Genomic DNA, 10,380 nt, shown 5'->3' with positions numbered 1-10,380 from the left:
TGGGAGGAAAGGAGCAGGAGAAAGGCTCAGGAGCAGCACAAGCCCCGTGAAGGGGCAGCAAGGAAGAAAAGCTGGTGCTCCGCTTGCTGTGGAGATGAAGTTCACAGCTCGGTTGTCAGCAAGGGAAGGAAAAGGGGGGGGGGCTTCCTGGGAGAGGGATGGAGCCTGCGAGTGCGGGTCGTTAGCCTTCTGCTCACATCGGCGGGGGAAAGCGGTTTCATTTGCTGGCCTGATTGGACTGATGAGATTTCCATATTCTTCATTAAGGGGCTGCCAGCAAGCGTGGCTGGCCTGCCATTTCCCATTACTCACAGCCTATCCATTATGCAAAAGGAGAAGGGAAGAGGAACGAGACAGGAGCCCAGATAGAGGCTGCAGGGATCCTGCCATCCTCAGTAGCACAGGATGCTTGGCTCATGCTGACACCTCCCTTACCTCCCTTGCAGCTTTCCAGGACCTCCTGGGGCTGAGGCATGGTACCACCTCCCCCTCCATCCATCCCCATTCATCCCCAAGGGCACAACACACTGTAGTGCCATTTGATGGGATGCACGTGCGCCCAAGGCAGGGATGTGCAAAGGACGTACATCACTCCTGCCTGACCTCAGCTGTCACCCACAGGCTCTTATCTCTGCAGGGCACAACAGCTCCCAACCTGCCTCCCCTCCAGCCCCATCTCCCCTTTCCACTCAGCACAAAAGTGACTTTGCAGCAGTGTAAGAACCCTGGGAACACAGTGATGCTCTTTGGTTACACAGAACCATTACAGTTGGCAAAGACCTCCACTGATTACCAAGTCTAATCATCCACCCATACCCACCTACCCCCTAAGCCACATACCTCAGTGCCACACTGACCTGTTCCTTGAACACCACCAGGAACAGTGACTCCACCCCAGCAACACAACAAGTGTCCGTGTCCCTCCCACACACACAGTGAGACCCCACTAACAGAGCCAAGCATACCTTGGCTTCAGGATGAGAAACCTCTACTGAAGGCTGCAGGGAGGGGAGGGTTAATTGCCCACCCCAGTGCCACCGTTAGGTTCTCATTAGCAGCGTAGGGCACCCAGTACCTTCCTCCCTGGCCAAGCTCCAGCCTGGCAGTAGAAGCTGCTGAGCAAATGCAATTACAGCAAACAACAGCCACACGCACAAGCGCTGCAATCCACACCTGGCACTAATTAACTTAATTAGCCCTTAATGAGCTACACTGGTCGGAAGGCCTATTTTTACTTAATTATCCCCTAATGTGCTTGGCAGAAAGTGGGAGCTCTGATGGATGGAGAGGCATTGCCTGACTCCCTATGCTCCAACAATGATGCTCCATCATCCCGTGCCCTCAGCCAGCTAGAGGGGCTGCCTGTTCCTGGGATGGAACAGGGATAGGATGGGATAGGATGGGATGGGATGGGATGGGATGGGATGGGATGGGATGGGATGGGATGGGATGAGATTAGACAGAATGGAATGGGGATAGAGAGTGCCCAGTGCCCCATCAGCACCAAACTGGTACATAGTGTGGCAGAGGCCACTGCTGCCTTGGTGTCCCCAGGTGAATATCCCCACTTGAAACTAGGTGATCATTCTGGTCCTTTTCAACCCATACCATTCTATTATTCTATGAATAAGGCTGGATACGGGGCAGAGAGGATAGGAAATGGGGCTTAGGGCTTGGCTGGTGTCTTGTGCTTTCTGGGGTCTGGCAAATGTTGCTCCTGGGAGTGGGTGGCCTCTGGGGGACATGGGGATGCTGGTCTTCCTACCTGCTGTGCTGCTGGTTTCTGACTCCCCATCCCATCCCTGGGTTATGGGGAACAGGGGACACGGTGGCTTTCCCATCACCTCAATAAGCACACACACTGCAGCAGCCTACTGCTCCCATTCGGGGCTGCTGTTTCTGAGCCTCCCTGTGGCAGTCCTTGCATTGTGCCTGGGGAGGAACGCTTGTCACCCTCGTGCCATCACTGTGGATGACACCCCCATCTTACAGCCACTTTAACAGGGGTTTATTTATCAGTTCTTCCACTTTAAGTTCATGCAGCCCAAAGCTCAGCAAAGCAGGCAGTGCCCCAAGCAGGACCGCCCATCCTCAGCCACCAGGGCCATTGCATTCCTGATGGGGAGCACACATACACTGGGTGGGCTGAGGAGCGGTGTCAGGGGACAGCAGAGGGACACTGTCCCCAATGATGTCCCAGGCAGCAGCTCCATCCCCATTGGGCACCCCATCCCTGAGGGGGTCCTGTCCCAACCTGAAGGTGACAAAGCCGCCCTGCTGGCAATCACAGGGTACCACAGTGCCATTCCCAAAGCCACTGTGTGCGTGGGGACCCGCAGGGCACTGCTTGAGGCCTCAACCTGCAGCATCCCTTGGAGGAAAACCACCTCGCATCCCACTCAGGCTTTGTGTTTATTTCCTAATCTCTCATTTGAAATGGATATCGGGGTGGGGGGGGAGGGAAGAGATAAATTAGCCCCATTCTTCTGGGAAGAATAAAGCGACCCTTGGAGGCGAGGCATTGTTGGCCAAGGGGACAAATGCTAATTTCTCCTTCCCTCCACCAAACACCAGAGAGAGAGAAATGCAAATAGCGCTGGCGGAGGGCTGCAGATAAAAGTCTGGGTGTCGGCGTGCGCGCACGCAGATGGGTTTGAGTGCCGCGATAAGCTGGCAAACAAGGTAATTAAAATAATTAAAATGCTAAACAAAGGGGAGGATGGAGGAGAGCGGTACAAAGGGTTGGGAGGAGCGCAGAGCCGGGCGGATCCGCACCGGGTTGGCAAACCTTGGGTTGGAGCACACGGCCCCGACACGGGCAGGGAAATGGCTGTTCCAAACCTCCCTTTTCCAAACGGTGTTTATTCCGTTTGAATTACTGCGGGTGGAGGGGATTTGTTGTCGTTGTAGGCTGAGGGAAACGCTTTGTTTGAGCAAAGGAAAGTTTGATTTAAAGGGGGATGAGGAGCTGCCAGGATGGCGCTCCCCATTGGGAGCAGCACCCATGTGTGGGGCCGCAGTGGGGTTGTGGCACCCACACAGGGGGCAGCTTATCCTGGCTCTGCCTTTGCTTCACGTTGTGCCATCAGCCTTTCTGGCTCTTGGCGCTGTCCCCAGGCCTGGCAAAGGGGACAGTGCCACACACCCGCGTGCAGCGCAATGGGGACATCCCTGCTGGGCCGCAAGGCGCAATGTGCAACAAGGACAGCCCTGCTGGGGTGCACGCACTGCACAAGGTGCAACACACAGGGTGCAGCAGGGACACTCCTGCTCAGCTGCACTGCGCCGTGCAGGATTTGGGCACCTTGGGAGAGCCCCCTGTTCCCAGCCCTGCTCCCAGCATCAGGAGCAGAGCACGGTGCAGAGATGGAGCTGTGGAGTGGGGGAGCAGCACTCCTGGCAGTGTGCGGGTGGTGGTCGGAGGCTGGCAGACAGCTCTTTAACACACACAGCAGAGCTGTTAGCTCCCTTAAGGCCACCATCCCTTTCGCTTCTCAAATACCAAATTACAGCCTACATTTAATTCCAATGCCACAGGGAGGAGGAAGGGCAGCTTTGGTTCAAGTTTGCTAAGTCGGATGAGTGGCAAAGAGGTATGGGGGCCTGGCAAAGCACTCCAGTCTGGGGTATGTCTGTGGGGAAAGCGAGCCTGGAGGTCCCAAGTTCCTTAGGGACACGGCCTCGCTTGGGGTCGTCCGCCATAGGGATTTACAGCCAGGGAGGTACAGCATCCCGAGTGGATGCCATGTCCTTAAGGTGCAGGGAGCTGGCTGTGAGCAGCAGCCCCACACTGCAGGGCTGAGATCGCGGGCATTGCACTAAGGGGAGCAGTGCTGACAGGCAGCAGCAGTGAGAGCGCGTAATTGCAGGCTTTCACCGACAGCAAAACAGCCCTTTAATAATCACTAAGGAGCGCGGGGAGAACAATCGTCTGCAAAAGGAAACAAACAGTGATTTATTGTTAATATTGTTTTTCCGCAGCTGCTCGATCCCCAGCGCTGCGGGGCGATGGGGGGCACCGTGGGGCACACGGGGGTGATGCAGAGGTCCTGAGGGATGCAGAAGGACAGTGGATTCCCTGCGGGTTTTCACCTTTCTCCCCATCCCCGCTATCCCAGCAGTTCCCAATGGGGAGGATGGGGATGTCGGAGCCACCTCTGGCTCCAGGCAGGGCACAACAGGTGAGCGCAGCCTCCCGCCCGCCCCCTGCTCACCCTGTGCCTCCGACCAATGTGACTCGCATGTGTAATTCGGTTTTAAAAGGGGCTTCTTGCCTCCCCCCCTCCCCGCCGCCTGCTGGATTTTCCAAGCAGAGGGAAGGGGAGAGGGGTATGAATAAAATATCACCGTGACAGCTTTTATATATATCCATGAACCCAGGCTGCGAGCTTCATTTTTAAATAAGGAGCTCGATGCTGTTCCCAGGGGGCCGGGAGAGCGCCGGGCCCAAAACAGAGGCGCATTTTCCTTTCCCGTCGCATCAGCTCGGAGCCGGGTTAATTACGCCTCTCTGTCCTGATTTAAGTACGGGAGCTTATTCAGTACAACTGTTCCTTTATTAATGATTTGCAACCCAATTTTAACTGGAGGAAGCCAGCAAGGAAGGGAAGGAGGGTGGGGGGGGGGGAAGGAGGGGGTGAAAAAAAAGGGAACCTTTTTGCCAGCGTGCTCCGCTTGCCGCTGCATTTACATAACTTCAAAGTGATGCATTTTTTAAGCCAACCTATTTCTCAGCACAGCTGGACCGTATGGGCAGGCACGGGGCTGCCCTGCCACGATGGGATGCACTTCTGGGGCCGTTCCCTCCCACTGGGGCGTCACGGAGGGTTGTGGCACAGAGCATCCCCAGCCCCAGCCCCATGTGGGATGAGCCCTCGGAGCCACCATTGCCTTCCCACCCGTGAGCAGAGCTGGCCCATCAGATGGCACGGTCCCGTTCGCTCTTAGGACACGGCGGTGAGTGAGGGCTTAATGAAGGGATGAATGATGAGTCCCATTTTGTTTTCTTTCTGCTTGGAAATGGGCTGGAAGGGGGACATGACGGATAGCAGGGCCTCACTCTGTCGCTGATTAAATATGGAGCAAGCAACGGCATGAGGATGAGCACAAGGACAAACTCCATCCCCTGCCATGGGGCAAAGGGACACGGCCATCCCCTGGGTGCACTGAGTGTCCCCATAAGGCTCAGTGCCTCCATCTGTCGGTTGGGCTCTCACTGAGCCCCAGGTAGCGTCCTGCTGGCACCTCCTCCCAAAGGAGCCATTCCCTATAAGAGTGATCCTCAAAAAGAGCCGTTCCTTTGGGGCCGCCGCTGGGGCTCACCCCATTACCTGCTTAATTCTGCTCCAGTGCCCAGCCTCCAGCAACCGGGATTACAAAGAATAATTCCCCTTGAAAAAGAGAAGGAAAAAAGCACCCGTGCTGTAGGAATGGCCGGCTAAACCCCAAAGCCTCTTACCTGGCCACATCTCTCAGCGCCTTTGTTGCTGCACCAGCCCCAAATCCCTCCCGTGGCGTGGCAGAGCCCATTGTAATGAGAGCAGAGCAGCACAGCCACGGCCCTGTATGGGTGTGGGGTACACCTGTCCATACGGTGTGGCTGATCCTAGAGTCATAGAATGGCCTGGGTTGCAAAGGGCCACAGTGCTCATCCAGCTCCAACCCCCTGCTGTGTGCAGGGTCACCAACCAGCAGCCCAGGCTGCCCAGAGCCACATCCAGCCTGGCCTTGAATGCCTGCAGGGATGGGGCATCCACAGCCTCCTTGGGCAACCTGTTCCTGATCCACCCGTGCTGGCATTACGGTGCGCCTGGAAGCCCCGTCCTGGCATGAAGGTGCCTCCTGCTTATCCCAAGGGGCGTCTCTATCTCAGCCCCCGACCCATCTATTCGTTAGCAGCTCCGTCAGCTCATTACCCCCCTGCCCCCCCCCTCGCCCCCTTCAACCTCGTGGCCGCCGCTCCGGGGCCCCGCGCTCTCCGCCGCCCACCGCCACCCGCGGGGCCGTGGGGCCGGGCCGGGGGCGGGCGGCGGGGCCGGGGGCGGGGAGGGGGCGCTCGTCCTCCCGCCCCCCGCGGCTCCGCGCTTCGGCGGCGGCGGCGGCTGCAGACGGGACCGGCGGCGGCGCGGTGCAGGTAGGGCCGGCAGCGGGCGGCGGGGCACGGCGCCGTTCGGGTTCGCTTCGGCTCGGCTCGGGGATGCAGGGCCGGGGCGCGGAGCCGGAGATCTCCGGGGTTCGGTTCCTTCCCCCCCCGGGAGCATCGTCTCTCCTCTCCTCGCAAGCAGAGCTCTGCGGGGCGCTGCTGCCGCTGCCCCCCGGACTTGGAGGCGCACGGCGCGGGGAGCTGAGCGCTGAGCGATCTCCTGGGGACATCTCGGGTAGCGCTGATGAGGAGGGACATCCCGGGTGGCCCGGTGGGCTCAGAGCTCCGGGCACAGTCCGGGCGGGTGCCGTAGGGACACTCGCTTGACACGGTGATGGGGGGGGGACCCATCCGAGAGGGTTGCGCCTTTGGGATGCGGCCTCCACACCCCTCGCCCCGCTCCCCTTCCCCCTCTGTGCGGGGCCCAGGACCCCCCTGAGCCTCCCGAGGCCACAGCGGCAGCTCCGGGGCTGTGACATACGTGACACAGCGGAGCTGCCTCTTCACCTCTCCTTCCCTCCCAGCCCCACGTCTAGCCCTGCAGCCCCCGGTTTCCTTCTCACCCATCCTTCTTGTTGCAGGATCTGTGGGTTGTTGGTATTTTCTTCCCACCTCCCCCCCCTGCACCCCCCCGGTCTGTTTTCCCACCCGTGCTCTCACTGCTGGAGCCCTCGGCTTTGTTTCTGCTTGGGGGGTAGGGGGGGGGCGGGGGGGGAAGAAAGAAAGAAGAAAAAAGAAAGAAAAGCCTGAAATAAAAAAAAAGCTTCCCTTGTAAAGTTGGCCCTGGCAGAGCCTCTGGGGAGCGATGCTGCCAACACCAGCCCTGATCCCCTGCACTGGGGACGCTCTCTCACCCCGATAAACGCCCACCACCTCCCCGTGACAGCAGCGTCCCTGCGGTACCGGGATGACCCCGAGAGCTGCGGGGCTGCGTGCGGAGCCGGCCCCATCGCCGCGGTCCGGCGGGGTCGGAGCGAGCCGCGCTTCCCATGCGCCCAGCTCTGCCTTTGTCTGCATGGCCGGGATGGGGGGGAGGCGGGGGGGGATTGGTCCGGCTTTGCTTTTTTTCCCCGTTCCGTGCGGCTCTGATAGGGCACCGCGTCCCCAGGAGGGGATCCCGTTTCCCAAAGCTTTGAGCAGGATTAGCACCAGGTGAAGGCGCGGATCCGGGCTGGTGCCGCCCGCGTCCCCGTACAGAGGCTGCTTTGTGGCCCTCGGGGAGGTGCTGGGTTTCGTGTCACCATCTCAGGTGTCGCCTGCCGGAATCCATCGCCGTGTTTATCAGCAGCGATGGTTGTGCCGCTACCTCCGGCCCCGCGCTGGGATTTCAATGGGACGCTGTGAATGGCAGCGGGATGGGGGGGGGGGTCCCAGGAAGGGGTGACACCGGGCACCGCGTGGCCACCGCATCAGGAGACGTGAGTGAGGACACTGAGCTGAGCCGGAGGAGCTCGGGGTCACTGCGGTTCCAATGCTTCCATTGTGTGGTGCCTCCCAGGAGGAGTTTCCCTCTCCATACAGAGGTGATGTGGGGACCTGGGGTGGCTCATATGCTTTGGTGCCTCTGCAAATCGCCGCTGCCTCATCCCAAGGATGAGACATCCCATCCCTTATGGAGCTCCCACGGTGGGCCTGAGCCCCTCAGAAATGTAGGACAGAGCACCCCAAGCCGTGCTCCATGGGGCCTGAGGGCTGCAGCACCACAGCAGGGCTGTGCACCCCACAGGGCTCACATGGTGCAGCAGCTGCAGCAATCCCTGCCGTGCTGCAGCATCCAGCATCCGGCCACCCCATATGGCCACGCTGCCACCCCTGGCCCTGCTGTCTGGCCCAGGTGGCAGTGGGGCACCTGGATAGTGAGGAGGTGGGGACGGGTGGGCTGGGGGTGGTTTGCAAACACGTCGTGGTGAGGATGGTGTGCTGCGCTCACAGCTTTGGGGTGTGAGGTTCAGTCTGTGCTCCCCCTGGATCAGGGCTGTGCTCAGAGCCAGCAAAATGCACGTGGCAATGGCAAATCTCCCTGTAACATCCACGGTGCAGCCTCAGCCCCAGCACTGCCATCACTGGGGGAGGGCACTGGGAGGGGACATTGGTCTGTGGGTGTGGGTGATATTGGGGTGGCACCAGCACTTCTCAGCTGTGTCCATCCAGCTCTGGAAGCTGCAATCTGCAGAGCCCCAGGGGGCTCACACTGCTCTCATCCCTGAGACAAAGAGGGCCAGGCAGCTCCGTTCCCTTGGCCTTCATTATTATAGCTGGGACCATGGAAATGCCATCACTGAGATCACTGCAGGAAGGGATGGAGTGGGTGTGGATGTACCCACCGCCACCAGCACTGAAATGAAGGGCTGTCCCCATGTCCTAGCAATGTCCCAGCTCACTTTGCTTGCTCTCAGCCCCCCAGCAAGGTGGGACGCAGAGGGTGGCTGTCACCCATATCCCTTGCTGGGAGCTGGCATCACTCATCTGCCCAGCCGTGTGTGTGGCACTTGGCTTTTTGGTGCTGAGAGCACATGGTTATATCCCCGGCCCCATGGGACAGCAAGTGGCACCAGCCATGCCCTGCTGAGCCTGGTGCTGTCCCGTTGCCCACAGAGCTGGTGGCAGCAGTGTGCCCCACATGGACTTTAATTATTGGCTTTCTTCCTTCACAGAGTACATTGGCTGACCTTAATGCAATTAATTAGGGCTTAATCAACTTCTGGTGGCTGTGCACGTTGCGTGGCCATTGCTGCCTCTCCAGGAGGGGGAAAGCAGCGAGGAGGGCTGGGATGGTTTTAAGACAGATCCTGGTGTGCCAGGCATGTGGCACATGGCAAGTTATAGGGCCACTGGGATGCCGGTGCTGTGCTTCCACCCACTGCTGACCCCATATATCTGCGCAGTCCCATCCCACCAGGCCCCACTTCTTGGTGGGGTCCCCACATCCCCACCCTGTGACACCGAGATCCCTTGTGCTGGCAGCTTGCTGCCCAGGGACCAGGAGTGGTGACCAGAGCCGCCATCTCTGGTTTGTTTGTTTGGCTGCCAATTCATTAATTTTGCAAAGCTAATTAAGATTCCGCAGCCCTCACTGCCCTGCTCTCCTTGGGAGGGTCCGTGGTGCCTGCGGTGCTGGCCAGCCCCAGCCCTCCCATTTGCGTCCCTCTCTGCTCTGCCAGCAGTGCCACGTGGATGCAGCCCCTCAAAGGCCAGCGAATGGGAAGTGATATTTGACAATAATCCCGGTGCTCCCCAGGGCAGCCTGCTCATATTGCAGGTTATTAAAAAAACACAAGGCAGGAGGCGATAACCGCAGCACGGGGAGAGCTGGAGCACGGATTGCTGCTGGCCAACCTGCCCCAGTGGGAGCGCTGCAGGGGGTGGCATAGGATAGCATGGCACAGCATGGCTTGGGATGGCATGGGATGGCATAGCACAATATGGCATGGGATAGCATGGCATGGCATGGCATGGGATAGCATGGCACAGCATGGCATGGCATGGGACAGCATGGCATGGCATAGCACAATATGGCATGGTATGGTATAGCATGGCACAGCATGGTATGGCATGGGACAGCACAGCACAGTATGGTATGGCATGGGATAGCATGACACAGCATAGGATAGCATAGCGCAACACAGTATGGTATGGCATGGCATGACATGGCACAGCATGGCCATGCAGGTTGAACCCAGGACAGCGTTGCGTCCTCAGGGCTGGGCAGAGGAAGGCTGGTTTTGTCCCATAGGAAACTAAGTCCACCCATGGTCCGTATTTACTCAAGATAATAGGTTTTCTGGGGGGGTTGTGTTCCATTCTTTGCTTCACAAACATTGATTTCCATGCAAGAAGGATCAGTGCCGCTTAAAACGATCCCTTGTGTGGTTTGAGGGGTTTCTTTCTGGTTTGAAGTCAACATTTCCCCTTAAAATGTCACTCTGGGAAAGGCTGCTTTTTTTTTCTTTTCTTGAGCAAAGTCTGTGATGACATTTTAAGTGGAGAAGCCGCTTTCTGCTTCGTTCCCATATGTCAGCGCAGAGCAGGGTGCCTTTCTTTTTTCACTCCAGCATTCCCCAGGGGAGGAGCGTGTGGGTAACCTCAGTGCCACCCCCAAACGGGGCCTTTTGTGCTCCGCTTTGCAGCCAGGAAACTTCTCCGTGCAGAGGTGGTGCCGAACCCCTCGAGCATCCGATGGGTGCACTCAGGATGGAGCCTATGGGTCAACGTGGGGTGAAGCCGTGGTTTTGAAGCTC

Source organism: Coturnix japonica, chromosome 12, assembly GCF_001577835.2.
Source record: "Coturnix japonica isolate 7356 chromosome 12, Coturnix japonica 2.1, whole genome shotgun sequence".
Lineage (NCBI taxonomy): Eukaryota > Metazoa > Chordata > Aves > Galliformes > Phasianidae > Coturnix > Coturnix japonica.
Note: the sequence above shows the minus strand (reverse complement) of the source record.